Genomic DNA, 25,200 nt, shown 5'->3' with positions numbered 1-25,200 from the left:
CACATTCCTTTGTGTTTTTAGTGTTTTACGACTGTTAGTTCTAGTATTTTCTTGTTTTCATTTTTTCTTATAAACTATGCTTTAAATGTCATTCTGAACGTGTTAATTAACTGTAATCTTTTAATGTACAGCGCCTTGTCTGGTTGTAATGCCATGTTGAATGCGCTTTATAAATAAAATGGTATGGTATGGGTATGGTATATCTATCTTATATTACAGTAAAATGTATGTGTGAAGAAAACAATGAGTCAATTGTGGCATTATACTGCCTTTAATGAGTCATTCAAAAATATAACAGCAAGACGGCAAATAAAAACACTTCCTGTAATGCTGGAGACAAACTATCGTAAAAAGTGTAGTAAGTGCTCCCAAACACCCAAGAGTACTAACACCAGATATGACAATGTATTTACCTACTTACCAACTTATTGTGTATGACTAGTCCTTGCTTGTCATCTAGAATCTTCTGGTGCTAATCCATAACTCGCAACAGCATGAAACTCACAGAACAGGAGTGAGAACATAAATATTTCCCTAAAAATTCTTACAAATGGCACCTTTAAGACACCCTTCCTTGCAAACATCACTCTCTACATGAGTCCAAAAAAAAAGTAAAATCCTAAACAAAACTTTATGTGCACAGAGTTTTAAACTAAATTAATTCCAAAAAAAAAAAATCTTGTGAGATGACAAGGCCCAGAGGCCAGATTAGTAATTCAGCATTTCTACATGTGTTTGTGTATTAATGTGTATGTGCGTTGGTGTGTCTGATAGAATAAGGGCTCTGTTGGTAAAAGTTTTCAACCACTGGCTCAGCAGATCTGTTTTTATTATGATTGACTGCTGCAGAGTTACACCTCTCTACGCCTTCATGAAATGTCAAAGACATAATTACAGCCCTCACCCTCTCTGATGTGCAGTAACATCTGACAGATGTTTTTTATGTACTCGTCTGCAGCGGCATTACATGTCATGTAAAATCTGACCTCTTAATTCAAATCAATGTTTGAAAACATATCAAACTTAATTTTTAAAATTAAGTAACTCCTTAATATATTTTAGGATAGGCTTTAAAAAAGCAACATAAACAGATGTGTTGAAACGTGCTGTTCATCAGTAAATCTTGACTTCATTTTTTTATTTTTTCGATTTAAAAAGATAAAAAAATTAGCTAATAAGAGAAGTATTGTTTGGTGTGACAACCTGGCATCAGTTTTTCTAGGTATGGCTGCGAAAAGTTAGAGATTCAATAGGAAAGCCTACTGGTTGTGCAGCACCAGGCTAAAGACCAAAGGTGACAGAGCATTTGCTGCTGTGGCCCCCAGACTCTGGACCTCTCTCCCCCTGAGCCTGAGATCAGTGGACTCAGTGGTCTCCTTTAAAAAGCAGCAGAAAACTCACCTGTTCAGGCTGGCTTTGGTGACCTTCATCACCACCCTCTCCTTAAGCTTGGTTTATGCTTGACGCATTTACTTTCCGCTTGGTGATGCGGCTCGCGAATGGAACGCGCTTCACAACTTGCAGCGTTTATGGTTCATGCAGCTCGTCTCTGTGGTGAGCCAATATTCTCCCAAACTGTAGGGGGCAGCATGGAGCTCTACGGCATGCATCCAACGCTACACCATGGTAGAAGTAGAAATGACTGTTGTTTACAACATGGCATTCCAGCATTTATAACAGCGTGCTCGTCTTTTCCGACAGTGCGAGCTATTTCTCTCCAAGAATTATTAACAACATGTTGCTCAGGGTGATCTCTGAGAGCTGAATCATACAAATGTCTGTATTTACGAACCTCTGCCATACTAGTTCTTGCCAGTCCGCCATGTTTTTCCGCGTCCGACCGTCCGCGTGGTTTGAAAATTTCCTAGGTGCGCGGTGTGGAAAGTTTGGGCTGTGCGGAGGCACGGTGGAGGGGCGTGGTTGTTAAAATGACGCAATTTTGCCGTGCAGAGTCGTGCGAACCTCGCGGGCGCGTCAAGCATAAACCAACCTTACATCTGCTCTTATTCCGCTTTTCCCGTGATCCATTGATTTCCCACTTTCCAATTAATTTTCTCTCTCCCTCTCCTTACATTTTTAATCACTGTGTTTTTGTCATGTTAAACATATTTTTGAATCTTTCTTAAAAAATCTTTTTATGTTTAATTTATTTTGGGGGTGGGGGGGTGAAGCGCCTCGTGATTTTAATCTTGAGAGGCGCTATATAAAAGATAATTTTCTTTCTTTTTATTTCAGTATAATGTTTAAATAAACATGTATCCCACACAAGAACTACAGATAAGCATTTTCATTTGTAGGTTAAAGCACAGTCAGTTATTGAAAACAGAATATGTGTCATGGCCTTTATGTAGCGCTCTAAAATAGCTACATATCTGTTTCTGCAGACGTAGAAGATGACAGAGGTGGGGGAAGGTAGTGTGAAGAAAAAAAAAGAAATGCGAGAAAGGGTGAGAGTTGACCTTTAGGTCTAGCTGAAGTTATCTCTGTAAGTGAGGGGGCGGGTGACTCAACTAAGTGGCTAATTCATTTCCCCAGAGACCACCTTCCCCCCAAATTCAGCAAGGCATCACACACACACACACACACACACACACACACACACACACACACACACACACACACACACACACACACACACGCACGCACGCACGCACGCACGCACGCACGCACGCACTTTTGCATTTAAGTCCTGAAATCCAGGTGCTGGCCTCTGCAGAGATGGTAACATGGCCTCTGGTAACCCTGAGGGAGCCCAGCTGGGGTCAAAGGTCATGGTCTGAATCCTCCCACTGTCTGTCTATGTGTGTTTTTGACTGTGTGGACCACAGGCAGAGCCTGAGGAAATATGGTCACCACCGGGCCCAGGCCTGACCCTGGCTCCGTTTTTTTTCTCCTTGACAGCAGAAAGACAAAATGAATGTCCAAAACAAAGTTCGGTGGAGGTTATTTGGAACAAACGGGTTATTTAGGGTCCTCCCAGATATATAGGCTGGTTTATTTTTTCGTTCATTTTTATATTGTTTGGACACATTTTAAAGCGTTAATTAGCCACGCAACAAGGTCCTAAACAACAGGTTTTATTTTTAATGACAGCGCTACAACATAACATGAATCACATGAACTTGGCACCCAAATGAACTTGTTGTCCTCGCCCACCCCTCCTTCTCTTTTCAGACCCCTCCCCCCCAAGCCTACCCCTCCTCTCCCATCCCTGCCTCTACTCGTCGGTGTCTCCTTTCAGCTTGATGGTGAGTCAAGCAGTTGTCTTGTCTTGGGTTACAGTGAGTGACGCTCAGGTGACAAAAGCTGAGCACAGCCCCATCAGCACTCTCCCGTCTGTCAGCAGAGTGCTGAAGCAGATGCTAGCTGAGGCTCGTATACCAACGCGGTGCCTGGAGCACATGCAGGCAGCGGAGAGGGCTTCATGAGTTAGCTATGAAGCCTTTGTGAGAGGCAAGGGCATCAGCAATTAGAGCTGCAACTGGGAATCACATTTTTAAGTTTCCCACATTTTCAAAAGCAGATTATTCTATTTATTCGGTTATCGACGTATTGCTGAAATCATTCTGAGAGAATTTTTTTCTATATTTAGGTTGATCTTTTTTTCACACCCCTACTTCACCAAAAACATGTGAAAATGTGATACCAGTGTTAGATTTTACTGTTCTTATATTTCTTATGCATATCTGTGTGTTGTGGGGGCAGCAGCCCTAGCTGGGACCCCCAAGCCATCCTCTCATCAGCCACTCGGACTCCAAGGCTCTCGCATGTTCTGGATGTGCCCTTGGGTCTTCTGCCCAAAGAATATGAACATGCCCAAAACACTTCCAGCATTCTGACCATGTGCTTGTGCCTGGCTTCTTTTGACATGGAGGACCAGCAGTTTACCTCTGAGTCCCCCACCAGGTCTCTGAGCCCCTTAAGCTTGGTTTATGCTTGACACATTTACTTTCCGCGCGGTGATGCGGCTCGCGGATGGAACGCGCTTCACAACTCGCAGCGTTTATGGTTTGTGCGGCTCGTCTCTGCGGTGAGCCAATATGCTCCCAAACTGAACGGGGCAGCATGGAGCTCTACAGCATGCATCCAACACTACACCATAGTAGAAGTAGAAACTACTGTTTACAACATGACATTACAGCATTTTTAACAGCGTCCTCGTCTTTTCCGACAGTGCGAGCTATTTCTCTCCAAGAATTATTAACAACATGTTGATCACGGTGATCTCTGAGAGCTGAATCATACAAATGTCTGTATTTACGAACCTCTGCCATACTAGTTCTTGCCGGTCCGCCATGTTTTTCCGCGTCCGTCCGTCCGCGTGGTTAGAAAATTTCCGAGGTGCGCGTTGCGGAAATCTTGGGCCGTGCGGAGACGCGGTGGAGGGGCGTGGTTGTTAAAATGACGCAACTTTTCCGCGCGGAGCCGTGCGGACCTCGCGGACGCGTCAAGCATAAACCAACCTTTACCCAATCTCAAAGGCTGAGACAGGTCACTTTGGAAAGGAAACTTCTCTTACCCTGGTTTCACACTGCAAGCATCAGCGGAACGGAATGGCAGCAAAGCGGCACCGCTTCAAATAGAATCCAATTTTAGTCTATGGAGGGTTTCAAACCAGCCACGACGCGGCAATTTTCAGGCACGTCCCAGAAGCGGCGTGCCGCGCCGCTGAATATAGGATCGAGTTCTAATTTTTCTGTGAGCCGCTTCTGGGACATGTCAATTTCCACAGTTCACATAGTGCGAGACAGGAAACCACTCACGGTTTCAGTGTAAAATCCCCAGTTATTTTCAAAATAAAATGCAACATTGCGATGTTATATATAACAGCGCCACCAGCTGCATGGTGGTGCAGTTGTTAGCACTGTTGCCTCGCAGCACGAAGGTTGCAGGTTCGAAACTCGGCTGCGGCCTTTCTGCGTGGAGTTGCGTGTTCTCCCCATGCATGCGTGGGCTTCCTCCGGGTACTCCGGTTTCCCCCACAGATCACAACATGCCCTATAGGTTATAAATTGTAAGTCGCTTTGGATAAAAGCGTCTGCCAAATGAATAAACATAAACATAAACTTACGTCAGCACGTGTGACCAAACGGCTTTGTTTACCACCAGCTTCTTTCAAGAAGTGCAACGGTGTGATTCTCAGCATGGACGACGAGGCTTCCTTTAATCGGATGGCAAGTCGCAGGGGTTGTGATCTCTCAGTGAGGAAGGATGGCAGATATCTCGACGGAATTCGTTGTCTCGCGAGGAAGGTGTCAGAAGTCTCGAGGAATTTTAGAATCTCGCAAGTACAGCGAGGTGCAGCGAGGAAGCTGTGCTGCCAAGACTCTCCCGGTGTGAAAAGGGCCGCCTTAAAGTTCGCAAGTGAGCTGCTCCGCTGCTATTCCGTTCCGCTGATGCTTGCAGTGTGAAACCGGGGTTAGTCACCCATTCTTTTGGTCATTACCCAAATTTCATGACCATAGATGGGGCTGGGAATGAAGACTGAAAAATAAATTCAAATATTTTAACTATTTGCCTCAACAGACTTGTTTAGTGTGCTGATTCTTTCGTCAATCTTCTGCTCTGTCCTCCCCTCACTGTGAACCCAGATGTAACTTAACCCCCCACTGGCTGCAAACCATCCATATTCAGTGGAGAACCATGGCCTTGGATTTGAAGGAGCAGATGCTCCTCCCAGCTGCTTTACACTAAGCCATAAACTTCCCCAGCAAGACCTGAAGGTCTGATGAAGCTAAGAGGACCACATTATCAGCCACCAAACCAACAACCCCCAACCCAAGTCTGTATCTAGAAAATCTGTCTAAAAGTTCTGAATGACACAGCACAGCCCATGGAGTCCAGCCCTCATCAGAAGCAGTTCCTTTTCTAGTTTAGTGTTAAACCAATAAGCTCAGAACGTTAGTTTTCTTTTGATCATTTCATCCACAAAGTTTTACTGCAAATCATGAACAACCACATGATGATAAGGGGGTAAGGGGCTTATGGAATAGACATTAACTCTTTGAGGTTGGCTTAGAATATATTTCTCTAAACTGTCCAAAATGCCACCAACAGGACAGATTTTTCTTCTGACTGATTCCACCAGAATCTGCTTCAGAGCTGAGCTCTCCAAGTCAGCCAGCTCTGCTGTTATAGAAGGAGTTCACACGTAATAATCATCATTTCATCATTTCCTTTTCTCGTTAACTCTTCAGTGAGCAGTACATGTACGCTCATTTTTATGACCTAAATTTTGCATTTTGATTCGTTTTATGTCTCAGAAAAAGAAAAAATGGTGTAAAACATCACGTGTTTCTGTTCAGCTGAAGGTTCAACAACCACATTTTAAGACCTGGTAAAATCCAGAGGATTTTGCCTCATGTCCTGATTTGTACAACCTCCTAATTAAAAATGTAACTTTATGGGTCCATACATCAGAGATGAAGGTTGTGTGGAAAAGGGTATTCCCCTTTTTTTTCAAATGTGATGGGCCCGCTGAGTGAAACCAGTCTGTGCTCATGCGGTTTACTAGTCTCTCCTGAAGTGCAATGACATGGTAGGGACAAGGCAGTGAACAGGAAACAGACAACAACAAACACACAGGGAGCATCTGCAGACGGAATAATTACAGACTAAACAGAAACAAAGATGGAGAGATCTTCACACACACACACACACACACACACACACACACACACACACACACACACACACACACACACACACACACACACACACACTGTGCACTGAAGAATGGAGCAGATTTAAGCATAAAGAGTAATGGACTTTACACACTCAAACACTCAAACACCCCACCCCCTTCTACCGCCATTCAGGACCCAAATATACGCTTCACAAAGGTTCATAGTGGAAAGAAGAAAGAGAAAAGACTGTTTGCCACCTAGTAAAGGAAGAGACAGCGTGTCTTTACTACTTCCTGCTGCCTGGCAGCTGAAGCTGAGAGGAAGATCCTCGTCTCCTCCTGCCTCCTTTTAATTATGGCCAATTACAAGGTTAGCACGCCAGGACGTATTACACGGAAGCCAAAGAGCCCCTCTCGAGTGAGTCTGCGAGGCCCAGGCGCATATCATTATGGTTTAAAGTAGCTGAATTTCCAGTGCCCGGGCTCCGAGGGGCCTTTGCATGTCTCCTTTGTAGGTTTAATGAGAACTGAAAGCATGAAGACGCAGGAGCAGCAGAAGGCCCCCTATGATGAATGAGCAGGACTCTTCTGTAGCTCACCACAGGCTGGCTTTGAAGGTAGCAGCAGGACAATGATCCTACACATGTGTCATTGCTCAGACTATGTCATGGTGCCTGGTAATGTCTTTATCATAATTCTGCACCATGGATGGGTGAAGTGGCAAAGACACAAAGAGCTGCAGCGGTGGTCCAAGATAAGCTGCATAATAGGAAATGTATGAAGAGATGTTCTTGTGTGTAAGTTGTAATGTTGAGTGGGGGTTGGTAGTTCTGTTCTTTGCATAATTCCTGTGCTTTTATCTGTTGTTTTGTAGATTAATCCTTTGTTTTCTTTTGCATGTTCCAAAGTTAGTGGTATTAAAAGGTAAAAAGTTACCAAAGTTCAATACTTAGCTCGCATGCTTTTCAGTTTTGTCTTTTACTTTTGTAACTAGAAATAAGATCTTTCCCACAAAACCTAAAACCTGATATTCATTTCCAAACTGAAATGTTTCAGATTATGTTTTTTTTTTAATTTTTGAACGCATATTTAAATGTCTTCTATACAACCCTTCACAAAATCGTGTTTACCAGATGAGCACAGAGAAAGTTTTCAGCTATAAATATTCATCCCTCACCACAGTGCAGATAAAGCATCCCACATGACCAACAATGACTTGACACTTGAAGAGTTTCACACTCTTCTTTAGAAGCATATCAGTCTATTTCTTGGCAGCCATCCTGTGGTCCATCACGTCTTAGGCTGGCAAGTGTAAATGGGCCTGATTAAGTCCCTTCTTGTTTCTTTTGTTGAGCTGAGTGTTTGGACACCTCCTTGGCATGAGGTGTGAGGACACGGCTGCTTGTGAGTGCCAATTTGGTGAGCTGGCAACACTTATTCAGCAGTTTATCATGTGTGATGTCAGGTGGGTGGTCACTCTGTTAGACCAAGTCATTCCTTCCATTACCAAAGGTGATTTCATCTCCTGGTGCATTAACTTCACATCTTCTACCAACACTAGAATTAAATGAACTTAAATGACCCTGATGTCATAGATTTAAAGATACAAGGCCAGAAAGAAACTGATATTTATTTATTTTTTACTTTGAATGTTGTGGCACAAAATAAGAGTTTCACATGTAATCCCCTCAGTTGCAGCTGATTGGGTCACTTTGTAGGAGGGGCAGTGGCCAAAGTTTGCACAACCCTTAAGGACCCTGTTTGAAATCTAAATGTCATGAAACAGATCAGTGACTCATGATGAGAGTAACATTTTTTAAAAAGCAGAGGAAAATGATGGAAGAAGATGAGAATGACATAAAGGAAGGATTTTAGCAGGTTAAACCCGCCCTCAGAGATAGTCAATATACTTGTGTTAAATGCAGGCTTCGAATCCTAGTTCCTCGTTTATATGTTTTGTCATTTATTTTTGTTAATTGGGTAAGTCTGCATGAATGGAGATGAATAAAATGGTGAAAATGAGGATTGCGATCCTAAAGTACTCAGCAAAAACCTTTGAGGACAAACCACCAACCAACCATGCCATACCATATCATACCATAGCGTATGATACTGTAGTGTTATGGTTTATGCTCTTTTATGAAAGAGGAACCATTCTACATTTTAATTTGTGATATTAATTTTATTAAATTAATAACCAAATTGTATAGGTTTAAGAAGACTCAAAGGTTGTTTTCATCGATAAACTGTCGATGATATCCGTGGGTCTGTGTTTCAGTTCAATGAAGAAACAAGTTTGACAATTAAAAGTTTTAATTCTTCAAATTAAACTAATGATTTTGAAATTGACAAACAGGAAATAACAATCAACATTGGCAACTTTGTGGGACAATCTTTAACAGTTGATATGCTGTTCTTGCTCAAATAGACCTTGTGGTGAATGTGTGAAGATTGAACATGAGGTGAGATGAAGGCATGTGGGTGTGCGTTTGATTTTGCTTCAGGAAGAAACAGGTGTCCGAGTGAAGTGATGGTTTGGATAAACTTAGGTCTTATTGAAAAACTGCATCAAACGCTAACTACCGTGTTCTGCCTCACCGAAAGTCGGACCCCCTTTTAGATCCGGGACGCCAGAGGATGGTGATGTCATCCAGGTGACACCAGCGGCTGGCAGAGGAGACGGAGGTGTCCGCGGCCCGGTCCAGAGATGCCCGCGGTACACGTAGATGGAAAAACGTTTGCAGATGCGTTTAGTTAAGTTTAGATCACTCAGAAATCAAAAGACTCGGTATGAGTCTGCGTTAGAAGTTGCGATTCAGCTATTCTGTCTGGCTGACAGGAACAGCGGGAGGGGTGGGGGGTGGGGGGGGGGAAGAGAAATGAGCCGATCGGCTCTGTCCCCCCTTTGGTTTCTTCAGGTCCTCTCTCTTTCGTTGTCCAACACGAACTGAATCAAGAAGTGAAACTTACCAAAAGCCTTTCTCTTCTCAAAGCAAAACGTGTACGTCGGCAAATGTGTTTTGGAGTTTACTGTGAGAATCTGTGTGTGGGTGTGTTTGAGTGTGTGTGTGCTTGAGTGTGTGTGAAGGTCGTTAACAAACATCCTCAAACATTATTTAATCAAGTATGGATTCATTAATCCATTATAATTACCCAAAGCATAATAATCATTCATTTGATTAAAACACATTTATAATGAGCAAAATGATTATTCTTTAACATTAAAATCAAGAAAGGAAGTTTAAGACTTGTTATGACTACATTTCCTGGGAACCCATCTTCTGGCAGACTGCAGGTGTTCAGATGTTATGGTTTCCAGCAGACTCTTGCAGACTTCATGTCTGCAAAGGTCTCAATCTGTGGGTGAAAGTTCTCAGCGACCCAGCTATTGACCCAGCTGAGTCAAATGACCTTTGTGACAGAAAACCCATATTTCCTCACGTTACAACTCCCCCCTTTCGCGACGACATGGTGGTTAAGCAGAAACCATCTGACGTCGTGACCTCATTAACGTGATGAACTCATGAAGGTAGACATGCACGTTCCAGATGAAGGCAGGAGCGATGAAGCGTCTCCACAGGTCTCGTGTAGAAAGGAGTATATCCTGCTCAGATGATGAAGGCCAAAACCGTTGCAAATCATTGTAAAGTAATCCACTTAGGAAATCTTGAAAGCAGAGCTATTTCAATAGCAGTTAATTTTCATCAGCAATAATGCAAAGGCATATTCAAAGGATAAGGTAGCTCGTGAGTCCACACGGAGCTGGGCAGGTGATGTAACCCTCGGGCGTAGTCCAGGCGAAGTCCAGTGACGACCTCGACTCCTCTCGAACCACGACCGAAGCCCCATGCGACAGAAACCCAGGTGGAGTAAGGTGAAGACGACCCTCAGATGGCGGAGACCCCCCATGGAATGGAAGCAGACATCGAAGGCCGGACGAGCTCGGAGAAGGAGACACAGTGAGACAGCCCATACGATAGATTGCGTTTGATGCAAATCAAAGAAATGATCAAAAAGCTATCTATGGGTACCTCTGGGAAAATGTGAAGGCATTTTGTGAATTATCTAAAGAAGAAATGTTCTGCACCCTGTTCTACATGTCATGTGAAAACATGATGCAGAGAAAACACAAATAAAAGAAATAAAATCCTAACTGATTTGTGAAAATCATTAGGCTGCTCAGATTAAAGGCTTATATAAAAAAAAATAATCATCAAAATGAAAACGAAGGGCAAAGTGGCTTGTAGCCCTTTAAGGGAAATTTTAACAAGTTAAAATATGTAATCAACAACAATCACATTACACAAAGCACTAATAAAAGATAGAGGTGTAAATCAGTTCTAAAAATGTAAATCAATAGGTTAGTAATCCTTAAAAATGTGAGTTAGTAACAGGACCCTGGCTGGAGGCAGGTAACCTGAAAAAAAAACTCAAAGGATATCACATTTGTTAAAAATTCATCCAACAAAGATTGAATTTGTAACGTTCCACCAGTTAGTGGAAAAGAATTCGGTCAGAATTTATGTGTCCAGTAAGCGGTTTGAATCTGGTGTTGCGAACCCACAGAGAAACGAGTTTGAATTTATCTGTGGGAGCCGTGTCATAATAGATTTGGTCATCATGCAGTTTGTATCTGGTGTTACGAACCCACAGGGAAACTTGTTTGAATTTACCTGAGGGACCCGTTTGGAACTGGAGCGAAGCTGATGGTTTAGCTGTTAGATCAGAACCTGATTTTACCTGTTCAAAGTTGTTTATCAGCTTAACGGAGGCGACTTTGCTGCGATCAGAAATAGTAGTGAACTGGAGATGCGAAAATGATGCTCGCAAAACAGGAGGAGGCTCCCCACCCCCCTTTTGTTTCTCAAACTTATGCCGTATCTGTGAGACAGGAGAAGCATAACAAACCACAGTTCTTAAGCCCTTAAAAGGCCCATTACCAAGAAGATGCACATTGTCACCAGGATCGTGCTGAAAGAGCAGGTGTGCAGATGTCCAACGATCTGGAGGTGTTGGACCTAGAGTTTCTGAAAAGGAGTTTTCCAAGGATGGTTGTGTCACGGGTGTCAAAGCAAACCTAGCCATGTCTAGAATCAGATACAGACATGACACTATCGAAAGGAACATGTTCTGCCCTGAAAACTGAAGCCAAGAATACTTTATTCCCAAGAATGCTGGAGGTTCCCACACAGAATCAGAAAAACCCGGTTTAACCAGAGTATTTACAGACTGACTAAAGTTCTGCCCCGTAGAAGGTGCACCACCTATCTCCGGGTCGGAGGTCAAAGTTGTCAGCTGAAGTGGTGGAAGGTCAGTGTCGATTTCAGCAATGACCCGCCCGCTCGGAGGAGGCGTTCCCCCGAACAGCCTGAAGTCCGCAACAGAAAACTCAGTGCCACTCAGCACCCCCCCCCCCCCCCCCCCCCCCTTGTCAGGCGGGGCCCTGAGCAGAGCATCACTGCACACACCTACTGCTCCCGGGCCGGGAGGCCACCCCGTGCCCGTTAGAGAGGTGAACTCAGCAACCACCGAGCCTCCTTCAATATCGCCACTGACCACAGGGCTACTGGAAACCACAGGATTTTCTGCACCATCGTGGTCACCTGAAAGAGAAGTCACAGGAAAGAGAGCACAGGGGCCAGGGACAGAGTCACACCCCTGTGAAAGAAGAAAAGAGTCGGCCACCGTATTAGCAGAGGTCACAAACTGAGAAATGACAAGGTCATTCACAGAAAGGTCAAGATGTCCAGGCACAAACCCCTTAAATGGCAGGATGATCACGTCTGGAGGCCACAAGCGCGTCACGGCGGCTGATGTTTTCATCTCGCCCCGTGAAATAAGCAGGTTTGTGCATGAGGTGGACTGATGATGGATGCAGACCTCTGACTGAAGCGGTTTAGCACAGCTGGAAGAATTCACACCCATGCTGGAGAGATGTTCATCACCTAACAGGGCGGAAACAGAAAAAGCATCAGGAACCACAGGTTTAAACACAAGCTGTTTGTCAGAATGGTCAACCATCGGTTCAAGAGATTTATTTAGCATTAAATTAGCAGAGAAAGTGTCGTTAATTTCAAACCTTGATGTTATTGGTGGGGTTTTGACCCCCTGTAAGAAACAAAGGCAAAGAAATAGCAATGTGACTGTAAACATCATGTTGCTTGAATTCACTTCAGGAAGTGCAAAACAGAACCACCTCCGACCCAGTGCAGCTGGCACCGAACCGCTGTCACTCGTCCCCACCGCGTCAGACCGGCGGCACCCGTCTAATGCGGGCCCGTTCGCGTACGCGGCGGGACCAGCGTGGTCCGGCCGGTAAACAGTCTCCTGTGTCTTGGTGAGTTCTGGAAGCAGAACGTTAGAGAACCTTACATCAGGTGTAACAGTACAAGAAAGATTTTGTCGTGTCTCGTCCATCTCTCATTAAATACAGAGCAAATCGCGTTTTTACCTTCTGAGCCTACGTATAACACCCGGTAAAGCCCCCTTAATTCATCTCACAATTAAGGACTGCCCGTTGCGTAAACTTAACTTTATGGCACAGGGTAAAACAAGGAATTGTTGATAGAGAAATGAATGTAATGCAACTTCACCACAAGATGGAAGAAAAAGTCATGGAACCGGCAGAACGGAGGCCCTGAAGCCTGGCCCTTTCACCGGCTCAAAGAGAGTGAAAACCTACGCGGCCGAGTTGGTATTAGACGGACAAAAATCCTGTTTTACTCCACCTGAAGGCCACGTAGTAAAATGTCGATTCTACACACCGGAGTGATTTACAAGAACCGGAGTGATTCACAAGAACCACCGCCAAAATCCAAAGAGGATTTTAGGACGCAGAAGCACTGCGAGAGAACGGTTTTACTGCTTATCGGGGCGCGTAACCCGAGCGGAAACCTAAGTGGCTATTTAGCTCTTCGGCTAAGCCTGTACGTATCTGGAGCGACCAGAAAATTGCCCAATTAACCAAACGTCCCTTAGCGACGAGGTAATGTTTTTAGGGTCTTTTGCGTTGATCAATCGCTGCGCCGAACGGAATTATATCCGACGGGGAGTAAAATCTTGGAGATTTTACTAACAATCGCACACAGTGTCAAAACGCCGCGACAAAGGGTTTCCGAGAGTTCGGAGTTTTCGTTTCACTTCTAGGCAAAGGTAAAACGGCTTGAAGGTAAGCGGCTAGCTTTTAGCTCGCTACAGCGGTTCAGAGCGGAAAGTTAAATTTCCGACCTGAAGAGTTCAGAGACGCGATGTCTCGTCAAAATGGACAGAATATAGCGAAAGACCCGACTCACCCAGCCTCTCACCGAAGGACGAAGATGGGAAAACTCACAGGATTTGCTTAATTTGTGTGTAATTTGTTGATCGGAGATTCTACTGAAAAAATCCTCCCCCGGACGTCTCCAAGAGGAATGAGTTTAGTTTAGAACAACTTCCGGTTTTTCAAAATAAGACATCAAAGTGAAACACAGAGAAAACGCGTAATTTTGTTAAAAATGAGCTTTTAGATGGAATAAATTGGATATATCGCAGATATAGAAGTCTGGATAGGCTCGCCAAACTGTAGCGTTATGGTTTATGCTCTTTTATGAAAGAGGAACCATTCTACATTTTAATTTGTGATATTAATTTTATTAAATGAATAACCAAATTGTATAGTTTTAAGAAGACTCAAAGGTTGTTTTCATCGATAAACTGTCGATAATATCCATGGGTCTGTGTTTCAGTTCAATGAAGAAACAAGTTTGACAATTAAAAGTTTTAATTCTTCAAATTAAACTAATGATTTTGAAATTGACAAACAGGAAATAACAATCAACATTGGCAACTTTGTGGGACAATCTTTAACAGTTGATATGCTGTTCTTGCTCAAATAGACCTTGTGGTGAATGTGTGAAGATTGAACATGAGGTGAGATGAAGGCATGTGGGTGTGCGTTTGATTTTGCTTCAGGAAGAAACAGGTGTCCGAGTGAAGTGATGGTTTGGATAAACTTAGGTCTTATTGAAAAACTGCATCAAACGCTAACTACCGTGTTCTGCCTCACCGAAAGTCGGACCCCCTTTTAGATCCGGGACGCCAGAGGATGGTGATGTCATCCAGGTGACACCAGCGGCTGGCAGAGGAGACGGAGGTGTCCGCGGCCCGGTCCAGAGATGCCCGCGGTACACGTCGATGGAAAAACGTTTGCAGATGCGTTTTGTTAAGTTTAGATCACTCAGAAATCAAAAGACTCGGTATGAGTCTGCGTTAGAAGTTGCGATTCAGCTATTCTGTCTGGCTGACAGGAAAAGGGTGAGGGGGTGGGGGGGGGGTGGGGGGGGTGGTGGGAATGAGCCGATCGGCTCTGTCCCCCCTTTGGTTTCTTCAGGTCCTCTCTCTTTCATTGTCCAACACGAACTGAATCAAGAAGTGAAACTTACCAAAAGCCTTTCTCTTCTCAAAGCAAAACGTGTACGTCAGCAAATGTGTTTTGGAGTTTACTGTGAGAATCTGTGTGTGGGTGTGTTTGAGTGTGTGTGTGTGTGCTTGAGTGTGTGTGAAGGTTGTTAACAAACATCCTCAAACATTATTTAATCAAGTATGGATTCATTAATCCATTATAATTACCCAAAGCATAATAATCATTCATTTGATTAAAACACATTTATAATGAGCAAAATGATTATTCTTTAACATTAAAATCAAGAAAGGAAGTTTAAGACTTGTTATGACTACATTTCCTGGGAACCCATCTTCTGGCAGACTGCAGGTGTTCAGATGTTATGGTTTCCAGCAGACTCTTGCAGACTTCTTGTCTGCAAAGGTCTCAATCTGTGGGTGAAAGTTCTCAGCGACCCAGCTATTGACCCAGCCGAGTCAAATGACCTTTGTGACAGAAAACCCATATTTCCTCACGTTACAATACCATACCATATCATACCATACCATACCATACTGTATGATACCATACCATATCATACCATACCATACCATAGCGTATGATACCATACCATACCATACTGTATGATACCATACCGTACTATACCATCCCGTAACATACCATACCATACCATACTGTATGATACCATACCATACTATACCATACCGTAACATACCATACCATACCATGCCGTACCATACCATACCATACCATACCATGCCATGCCATGCCATGCCATGCCATACCATGCCATACCATGCCATACCATACCATACCATACCATACCATGTCATACCATACCATGCCATGCGATACCATAGCATTCCATGCATACCATGGGTATGACGGGTGACGGGTACCGGACAGCCAAGCGGTGTGCAACAGTGGCAGTTGCCGAGGCAAAATCTCGGGCGTGGGAGGAGTTTGGTGAAGCCATGGAGAAGGACTATCGATCGGCATCAAAGAGGTTCTGGCAAACTGTCCGGCGCCTCAGGAGAGGGAGGCAGCAACTCGCTCACACTGTTTACAGTGGGGATGGGGAGCTGCTGACGTCAACTGGGGCTATAGTCAGGCGGTGGAAGGAATACTTTGAGGAGCTCCTCAATCCCACCTACACGCATTACGAGGAGGAGCCAGAGCTGGGAGACCTGGGGATGGACTGTCCAATCTCTGGGGCAGAAGTTGCTGGGGTAGTCAAACAACAACACAGCGGCGGAGCCCCGGGGGTGGATGAGATTCATCCTGGGTATCTCAAGGCTATGGATTTGGTAGGGCTGTTGTGGTTGACACGTCTCTGCAACAATGAGTGGTCATCTGGGGCAGTTCCTGTGGAGTGGCAGACCGGGGTGGTGGTCCCTATCTTTAAGAAGGGTGACCGGAGGGTGTGTTCCACCTATAGGGGGATCACACTCCTCAGCCTCCCTGGAAAGGTCTACTCCAAGGTACTGGAGAGGAGGGTCCGATCGATAGTTGAATCTCAGATTAAGGAGGTGCAATGTGGTTTTCGTCCTGGCCGTGGAACTGTGGACCAGCTCTATACCCTTGCAAGGGTGATGGAGGGAGCATGGGAGTTTGCCCAGCCAATCCACATGTGTTTTGTGGATTTGGAGAAGGCATGTGACCGTGTCCCCCAGGGGCACCCTGTGGGTGACGCTCCAGGAGTATTAGGTGGGTGGCCTTTTGTTAAGGGTCATTCAGTCCCTTTACCAGAGGAGCGTGTGTTTGGTCCGCATAGCCAGTACTAAGTCGGACCTGTTCCCGGTGAGGGTTGGACTCCGCCAGGGCTGCCCTTTGTCACCGGTTCTGTTCATTACCTTTATGGACAGAATTTCTAGGCACAGCCGTGGTGTGGAGTGTGTTGAGTTTGGTGGCAGGAGAATCTCGTCTCTGCTTTTTGCGGATGATGTGGTCCTCCTAGCTTCATCAAGCTCTGAACCTTCAGTTCTTGCTGGGGATGTTCGCGGCCGAGTGTGAAGCGGCTGGGATGAGGATCAGCACCTCCAAATCTGAGACCATTGTTCTCGACCAGGAAAGGGTGGCTTGCCAACTCCGGGTCAGGAGAGAGGTCCTACCTCAAGTGAAGGAGTTTAAGTATCTCAGGGTCTTGTTCACGAGTGAGGGTAGGAGGGATTGGGAGATCGACAGGCGGATTGGTTCGGTGTCTGCAGTGATGCAGACGTTGAGCCGATCTGTCGTGGTGAAGAGGGAGCTGAGCCAGAAAGCCAGGCTCTCGATTGACCAGTTGATCCACGTCCCAATCCTCACCTATGGTCATGAGCGTTGGGTAATGACCGAAAGAACGAGATCGCGAATACAAGCGGCCGAAATTAGTTTCCTCCGTAGGGTGGCCGGGCTCAGCCTTAGAGATAGGGTGAGGAGCTCGGACATTCGGGAGGGACTCGGAGTAGAACCGCTGCTCCTCCGGATCGAAAGGAGTCAGTTGAGGTGGTTTGGGCATCTGGTCAGGATGCCTCCTGGACACCTCCCTGGGGAGGGGTTTCGGGCATGTCCTGCCAGCAGGAGGGCCCCGGCTCGACCCTGGACACGTTGGAGAGGTTACATCTCCAATCTGGTCCGGGAACACCTTGGGGTCCTGCCGGAGGAACTGGTGGAGGTGGCTGGGGAGAGGACGGTCTGGAGCTCCCTAGTTGGGATGCTGCCCCTGTGACCCGGACCCCAATAAGCGGAGGAAGAGGAAGACGACGAAGGAATGTTGCAACCAGTTATAAAGTGTAGGGCTAGGGTTTTCCACAGCACTGAACATCTACAACACGTCACTTTCTGGAGTCAGTCAACTCAAGGTGGAAACAAACTGGTGAGTTTTATAGAGATTTAACTCAGATCTGATGTGGTTGTTATCTGAAATTATTCTATAACACATACAAGATAAGACAGGAATATCCTGGCACAGCATATGGGGATTTTAGATTCAATGTATGTCCACCAGTCAGCTCTTCCCTCTCCCTTCCTCTTTTTCTATCCATGCACATACCAGAACGAGCTCATCTAATTGGCATCTTATCAGCCATGTTGAAAGTGTGTCATTGTTATGACTGGAGTTGTTGCTATTCCCAGAACAGACGCTGACAATAGAATGGAACATTCCCATGTTCGTAGGTGATGCTCAACATTCCTCCAAATACACGATTCAGTAAACCATGCATGCCTTCATCCCTCATGCTTTATGTCTGGAAATGTGAAACCTTGATGCCAAAATAGTTAGACCAAGATGCAGATCGTTCTCTAGAGACATGCATGAATCATCTTTCTGCTGGATATTTTAAGCTCTGGTGCTGCTCCTCTATCTGACTTTTGTGAAACATGTTAGGAGACTACCCACTACACACCAGTAGGAAGAACAGCATTCCTAATGCTATATTTTCATTTTAAATTAGGGAATATATCTTTAATTTGGACTTGTTAAACATGCAGTGGCTTAAGTCTTACTTTTTTGTTGATATTTAATGTTAGTTTCAGTTTTCATGATGATCTTTATCTAAATAGATATCTTGTTGTTCCTCTAGTTTTCTCCCATCTTTATATACATTTTTTTGTTTATTGGACCCACCTGTTTTCCTCACACGCACACACACACACACGCACACACACACACATGATTCCTAGAAAGATTTGCACAGCTGCATAAAGGAGACTCCTCCTTGGCCAAACCTTCATAGTGGCAACCTCTGTGAAGTACCTTTAAACACACACATGCACGTACACACACAAACACAGATGAAAGCTTCTGCTACACACCAGCACACTGCTCACCAGGCGGTAAAGGAAAAATAAATTTCAAGGCCTTGACTTGCCTTCCTGTTGCATTAATTAGTTGTTTTTTTCCAAACTGACACCAAAATAAGAGCAGCCACATAGATCATGTTCATTTCTTGTTTTCCATCTCTTTTATGGTGTGGGATGATGTTTGGGTTTCTGTGTTGGTCTTTCATGATCAAAGGTGTGTGTCTTTGTGTCAACATTTCTGAAACCATGCATGTGTGGATGAGGTCTGCAGAAAGAATCTACCAGTGTTGGGCAAGTTACTTCAAGACTGTAATGCATTATATATTACTTGTAACCTTCATTTTAAAGTAATTCATTACATTACAATATTACTGATTTTAAAATGTAAGGCATTATACTACTTTTGCATTAATTTAAGTTACTTTCACCAAAACAACTTCAATATGAATCTGGTAAAGTGACGCTCAGTGAGCTCATGACATATATGTGGAAAGTGATGTGGTGTCTGAGCTAGGATTGCTGTTAAAAACAGTCAGATGTAATAACAGTGCTTTAAAATGATTGTTTATTAAATAAAAGCAACAACAACAATCTGTACTCTCAGCACGCTGCCGTCTTACATTAACTGAGCAGGGAGTGAGGTGGTGGGGGCTCCAAGCCTATATTTCCTTGGTGCCCAAATGCCTTGATACGGCCCTGGATGTGGGACTGACTTCTGGGGTGATCTGACTCTATCACATGTATAAATATTAAATGCTTATATATTATTGCTTTTCACTGGTAAAAATGTGTATTGGAGATAAATCTACCTTCTTTTTTCTTGATTTTATTAGAATAATTTCCTGCCCTTTCTCTCTCTAACCTTCCTGCATGCTGCATGTTTTCACCGTCTTCCAGAAAAACTGTTTCCTGGATTTCCTACTTTCTAAATAATCAGCCAAAGGGATCTACCAGACGCAAATATATATATATATATATATATATATATATATATATATATATATATATATATATATATATATATATATATATCTTAATATGTGCTGCGCTCCAGCAGCAATGACTTGAAATCATGGGGCACAGATTATGAACTCAGCTGAAAAGTACATGGAGTACCAGAGAATATGGGCTGAAATAAACAATCACAAATGAATGACTTTGTTTTTGGTGGAGAGATTTTTTGAATATAACAGCGGCCGCGCGCAGGACGCAGCTGGAGTATTTGAGCCATTACCGCTGCGTCCTCTCTGCTCATAGAATGCCCGCAAAGCTGAGTCCATCTTGATTCTGGGTTTAAAAATGTGTTGTAATTACTGCGTTACTGACAATTGTACAGAGTAAATATTACCATTTTCTTTCCCTGTAATGCCTTACATTACCGCATTACAGCAAAAAGCAATGCATTACAGTAATTAATTACTTTTGTACTGCGTTACTCCCAACACTGGAATCTACTCTGATGAAGTCCTTTTGATTCAAGCAGGTAAACAGAAGTATAAATGGATATTTTCTGACTTTTTATAGTGAGTTTAGATTTGTGTCGCTGTGTATTTTTTGCCTTTCATATCCACATCCTTCAGCATTTGTTTTGTCATTTTGTTTCGGTAGTTGTTTTGTTCATATATCATTTAAAAAGTAAAAAGCATTAAAGGTTTGGTTCATAGATAAAACATTTTTTAATGATTTTTTTCTGATAATCAGTCACTCTGGGTTTTTCATGCAGGGCAATCATGAAAGCAGTCTCCTACACCAATCTCCAGCAATATGTTCTGATAGAAAATAGACGGTGAAACTCTAGGATTTGAAAAGTCTGACAGATCTACGTCACACTGTCACTAAACATTCATGGACTCATCCATCTTGACTCATGGCGGGAAAGGCTGTTGTTTTAGAGTACAGGAAACAGCAGCGAACATCTTAGGTAGTAGAAGCTAACTGTTAGCATTTGCAACTTCACCACACAGCATAACTCCTCCAGGTTTGTGTTATTTGTGGACATAAAACATCAACATTGCTGAGCAAACAGAGTCAGTGGTAGAGTCGCGTTGGCCAATCAGAGGAGAGATGTTCAAATATCATAAAGTAAGACTCCAAATCCTCCCATCTGAAGTTCTGATCTGGCAATCTTGATTCTGAAACAGGAGCACCAGGGCTTTTTGTAGCCAGAACACGACTTACATGGTATACATTAATACTAGAGACCCCCATAAATGTATAGATTAAATGAGTTAACCACACCTTTAAATCCTGCAACTAATGATGTGAGTAAAAGATTAAATAATATATATTTTTAAATTCAATCAGAAGAAAGCACGATATTTTGGGCCAAATTTAATTTTTAGAAAGTTTATTTAATTTGAATGCAAAGTAAAAGTATTTTAATATTAATAGCTTTGAAAAAAAAATAAAAAAATATTCTAACTGTGACTTTTCTCTCTTCACTTTTTACAAGAACAGCTGCATTCTCTTGTTCACAGAAATGAAGAGATCACTCACAGCTACAGACCACATATCACACCACCCTCCACACACACACACACACACACACACACACACACACACACACACACACACACACACACACACACACACACACACACACACACACACACACACACACACAGTCTTTCCATTTTCCCCATTCACCACCCTCACATCCCTCCCCTTCCCTCCCTCCAGTCATCCCTCTCCAGATGTGTGCGGACTGAGGGCGCCCAGTCAAATTAAGCAACTCAGCCACTTTCTCCCTGGGTGAAAGTGAAACACCACCTGTGTGTGTGTGTGTGTGAGCTCGTATGAACATGTTTGTGCCTTTCATTAAACGCCATGCCTCACCACTAACCAGGGAAGGTTTCTGCTGATTGCTTCCCAAGCTGGACGTTCTTGCAGACTTCACCAATCGTCTCTCATCGTTGTCGTTGCTAAACGTTCCAGCAGTTCTGACAGACCCATGAGATCACTCACTTTATTCCAACCTAATTCAGCTCAGTTTAGTGCTCATAATGCTCTTGGACCTGTCTACACCCTGAGGAGTTTCATTTTCTCTCTTCTCAGAAATATAAGGTTCAGCTCATTGTTACTGAACAAAGATGCTTCAGCATGAGACTTAATGACTACCTTTCTGCTTTATTGTTTGCTATCAGTGCCATTATACTTACGTTTGTCTTTAACACTAATGAGGTGATCAGTCACAGATGGCGGTCCCCACAAATACAACATGGCTGCTCCTCAGCAGTGGCGAAGATGCCACGTCTAGTTACAACAAATCCCAAAATGCAGGTCAAGAAGGCAGCAGGGCAAACAAACTGTGGTAGTGTTTTTGTGGAAGAAAAGCCCTTTGCTCTGTCTTCCTTCCTCATATGTTTATTTACTCTCAGCTCCTCACCAGTACCTCAGCTCTTTACTGCCTTAATTTGAATGGTTTTATTTATTTTGCAAAGGAAAAATAAATTCTAGTTTTAGCTACGTGTTGTTTACTGGTACTGGTGTTTGTTTCCAGACCTATAAATATTGTGTGACAGGCAGCCGCGTTGACATCCTCCCCCCCTTTGGAGATAAACCGTCTGGCGAAAGGAAGACATTGGCCTGGATCACTGTTATCTGGGAATATCCAGATTGTGATCTAACTGATAGATCCCTAATCTGGCATTTTGTTGCCATGTTTAACAGAGCAGGAAACTGTCATTTATTACTGGTTTGTCTGAAAAACACTTCAGTCTGTATTTCTGTATCTTGTTTGTTAAAGTGACGTTGTGATGATAGGGGTCAGTACATACCTAAGTCCTTGCAAGCAAGTGGTAATTTTGTGTTCAAGACCTTAGCAATGGATGGCCATTAGGGTCAAAAATCCCTGAGAATCCAGCCGCTATCAAAATAACAAGCACACCAGACCCCGTTTCATCACTGGTAACGGGTGAAGAGGTAAATGTGTAAAACAACATTTATGAATGGTGAAAGCTTTTTAACCTTTTGTTACAAATCAGTCCTCACAGGCTCCTGTAGAAGGAAACATGGAATCTAATATGGTGTCACACAGAGACTTAGGCCCAGTCTCAACACTCGCACTGCCCCTGTGGTCTTCAGCAAAGTGCACTTGGGGAAAGTGCGCTGTAAGACTTCGAGTGTGTATTACACAAGTATACAAATAACTGCAGAATTGAGACAGGGAGCATTGCGTCATCAACTGCAACGCATGCCGGGATTCTGGTCGCTGTGATACTTTTTAGAAAAACGTTATTAACAACTTTCAAACATACAACCAAACAATTGTAAATAATGGGTTGTTTACATCTTACTACGCTACACAATTATTGGAAATAAATTTACATTCATTACTGGTTTGTCTAAAAGTTTCAGAGCATCAACTAATCGTCCTAAAATTAACAACTTTCACTGGAAAATACATATTTTCAAAAAAGGCACTTGAGCCTTTTCTCCTGCAGCAATGGATTGTGGGTAATACCCTTCACCAACGTCTGCATCGCTGCAGACGAGTGAAGTGCGGATCAGGGGTACAAAAGAGGCGTGATCAACTTCCGCATTTGAGAATCGAGACACCCGACGCACTCGCACCCCTGGTCCGGATCGCACAATTGAAGAGCTCAAGGGTGGAAGTGCAAGTATTGGGACCGGAACGAAGTCCCGCTCCCCTGTATTTTACACCCGATTTACACGGTTATATGTTACAAAGCCACTAAGCCATTTATGTTATGGGCTGCATGGTGGCGCAGTGGTTAGCACTGTTGCCTCGCAGCACGAAGGTTGCAGGTTCGAAACTCGGCTGCGGCCTTTCTGCGTGGAGTTGCGTGTTCTCCCCATGCATGCGTGGGTTTCCTCCGGTACTCCGGTTTCCCCCACAGATCACAACATGCCCTACAGGTTATAGGTTAAAAATTGTAAGTCGCTTTGGATAAAAGCGTCTGCAAAATGAATAAACATAAACATAAACATGTTCACACTGCAGGCAAAAGTGCGTTAAATCCACTTTTTTCCCCATGTGCAGCCATATCTGAACGCACAGATCCAATTTTTTTATGTGATCCGTGTCACTTGACTATGTAGTACTAATTCCAATACATATCTGATGTTTTTGAAAGCAACTGCAGTCTGAACAGTCATGTTGCATTAAATCTGTCTCCTACGTCACTGAGTCAGTGGAGGTGAGCGTCGTGTGCGGATGTTCCTGAGGAGAAGCGCTGGCAGAAGGGTTCAGGAGACCATCTGGACATCCTGTTTTAGGTTTTGGTATCAAAAATACAAGAAATAATGTGAACGACACCAGGAGGTGCTGCTGGAGTGAAGCGTCTCAGCGGTCTCCGTAAGAGGGGGATTCTCCGTGACTGAATTAATACCGGAACATTATCGGTGAATGATAATTCAGAGAATCGGCGGGAACAAGGAGTAAAGGAGTTTACAGCTTTTAAAACAGTTTCCAGCCCAAAACGGAAGAATTAACAGGTGTGAAAGTTTCCACTGATAGTTTATCCACAGGATCAGGATTACATCACAACTCTACCGCTCCTGGTTTCGGCTCCACTGAATGTGACTTCTTGTCTTCTGCACATGCGGGTCACTTTGGTGCCGCGGAGCGTTCACACTGGAGAGAGTTTGATGTCGCATTTCAGTCATAGTGTGAACAGCCACACAAAAAATTCAGATTTACTCAAAAAATCTGAATTTAGCGTCAGGGCCTGCAGTGTGAAAGTAGCCTAATATTTTTTCAACAGCTGGGCATCATTTAATTCATTTTCAACAACATTTTGATGGATATTTCCAGAAATGAATGGCAAAAACTACAAATTGACTCTTTAGGCTGTTTAAATGTTTAAATGGTAAATGGCCTGTATTTGATATAGCGCCTTCTAGAGTCCTGGAACCCCCAAGACGCTTTACAACACAACCAATGAAAGGAAAATGAAAAATAACTCTTTTGAACAAATGCTCAAAGCATTTTCATTGGTTGTTGGTCTTACTTCTGAAAAAGGATGTTAGCGGATAAATGCTGTTTTTTATTATCAAGCCCAGGAAAGAGCAGCTGCCACATCACCGTGCAGTCAATGTAAAAAGAGAAAGTAGGTTAATATTAGAGATCAGGAGTTGAGTGTGTCCAGCTACATCAATATATTATTATTTTTTTTATTATTATTATTATTAATATAATATTTTATTATTAATATCAGTACATGATGCAATAAGATTAGGACATCTCTGAAACCAGCGTGCTCATTGTTCCCCTAACCAGTCTAGACAGAAGATATGATTTACTGTAATTTATGTTTTGATGATTAACAAAAAAAAACTACTAAAATTATGATTGTTAGAAAAATGATAATAATATTAGAATACGAGCTGCCTGCAAGTGGAGGATGTTTAGCAGATGGCAGCTGGTTTCATTGAAGGCAAGAGTAATCCT

The 25,200-nt window shown here is 43.5% G+C and overlaps 1 protein-coding gene across 1 annotated transcript in view; it reads left to right on the top strand.

Annotated features, from left to right (window-relative positions):
• kcnq1.2 (potassium voltage-gated channel, KQT-like subfamily, member 1.2) overlaps positions 1 to 25,200 on the top strand; it is a 322,797-nt gene that overhangs the window by 252,271 nt on the left and 45,326 nt on the right. The gene's annotated exons all lie outside the window — the stretch shown is intronic.

This window comes from Nothobranchius furzeri, chromosome 4, assembly GCF_043380555.1.
Source record: "Nothobranchius furzeri strain GRZ-AD chromosome 4, NfurGRZ-RIMD1, whole genome shotgun sequence".
In the NCBI taxonomy this organism is placed as follows: domain Eukaryota; kingdom Metazoa; phylum Chordata; class Actinopteri; order Cyprinodontiformes; family Nothobranchiidae; genus Nothobranchius; species Nothobranchius furzeri.
The sequence above is the reverse complement of the archived record's forward strand: the minus strand, read 5'-3'. Positions and strand labels throughout refer to the sequence as shown.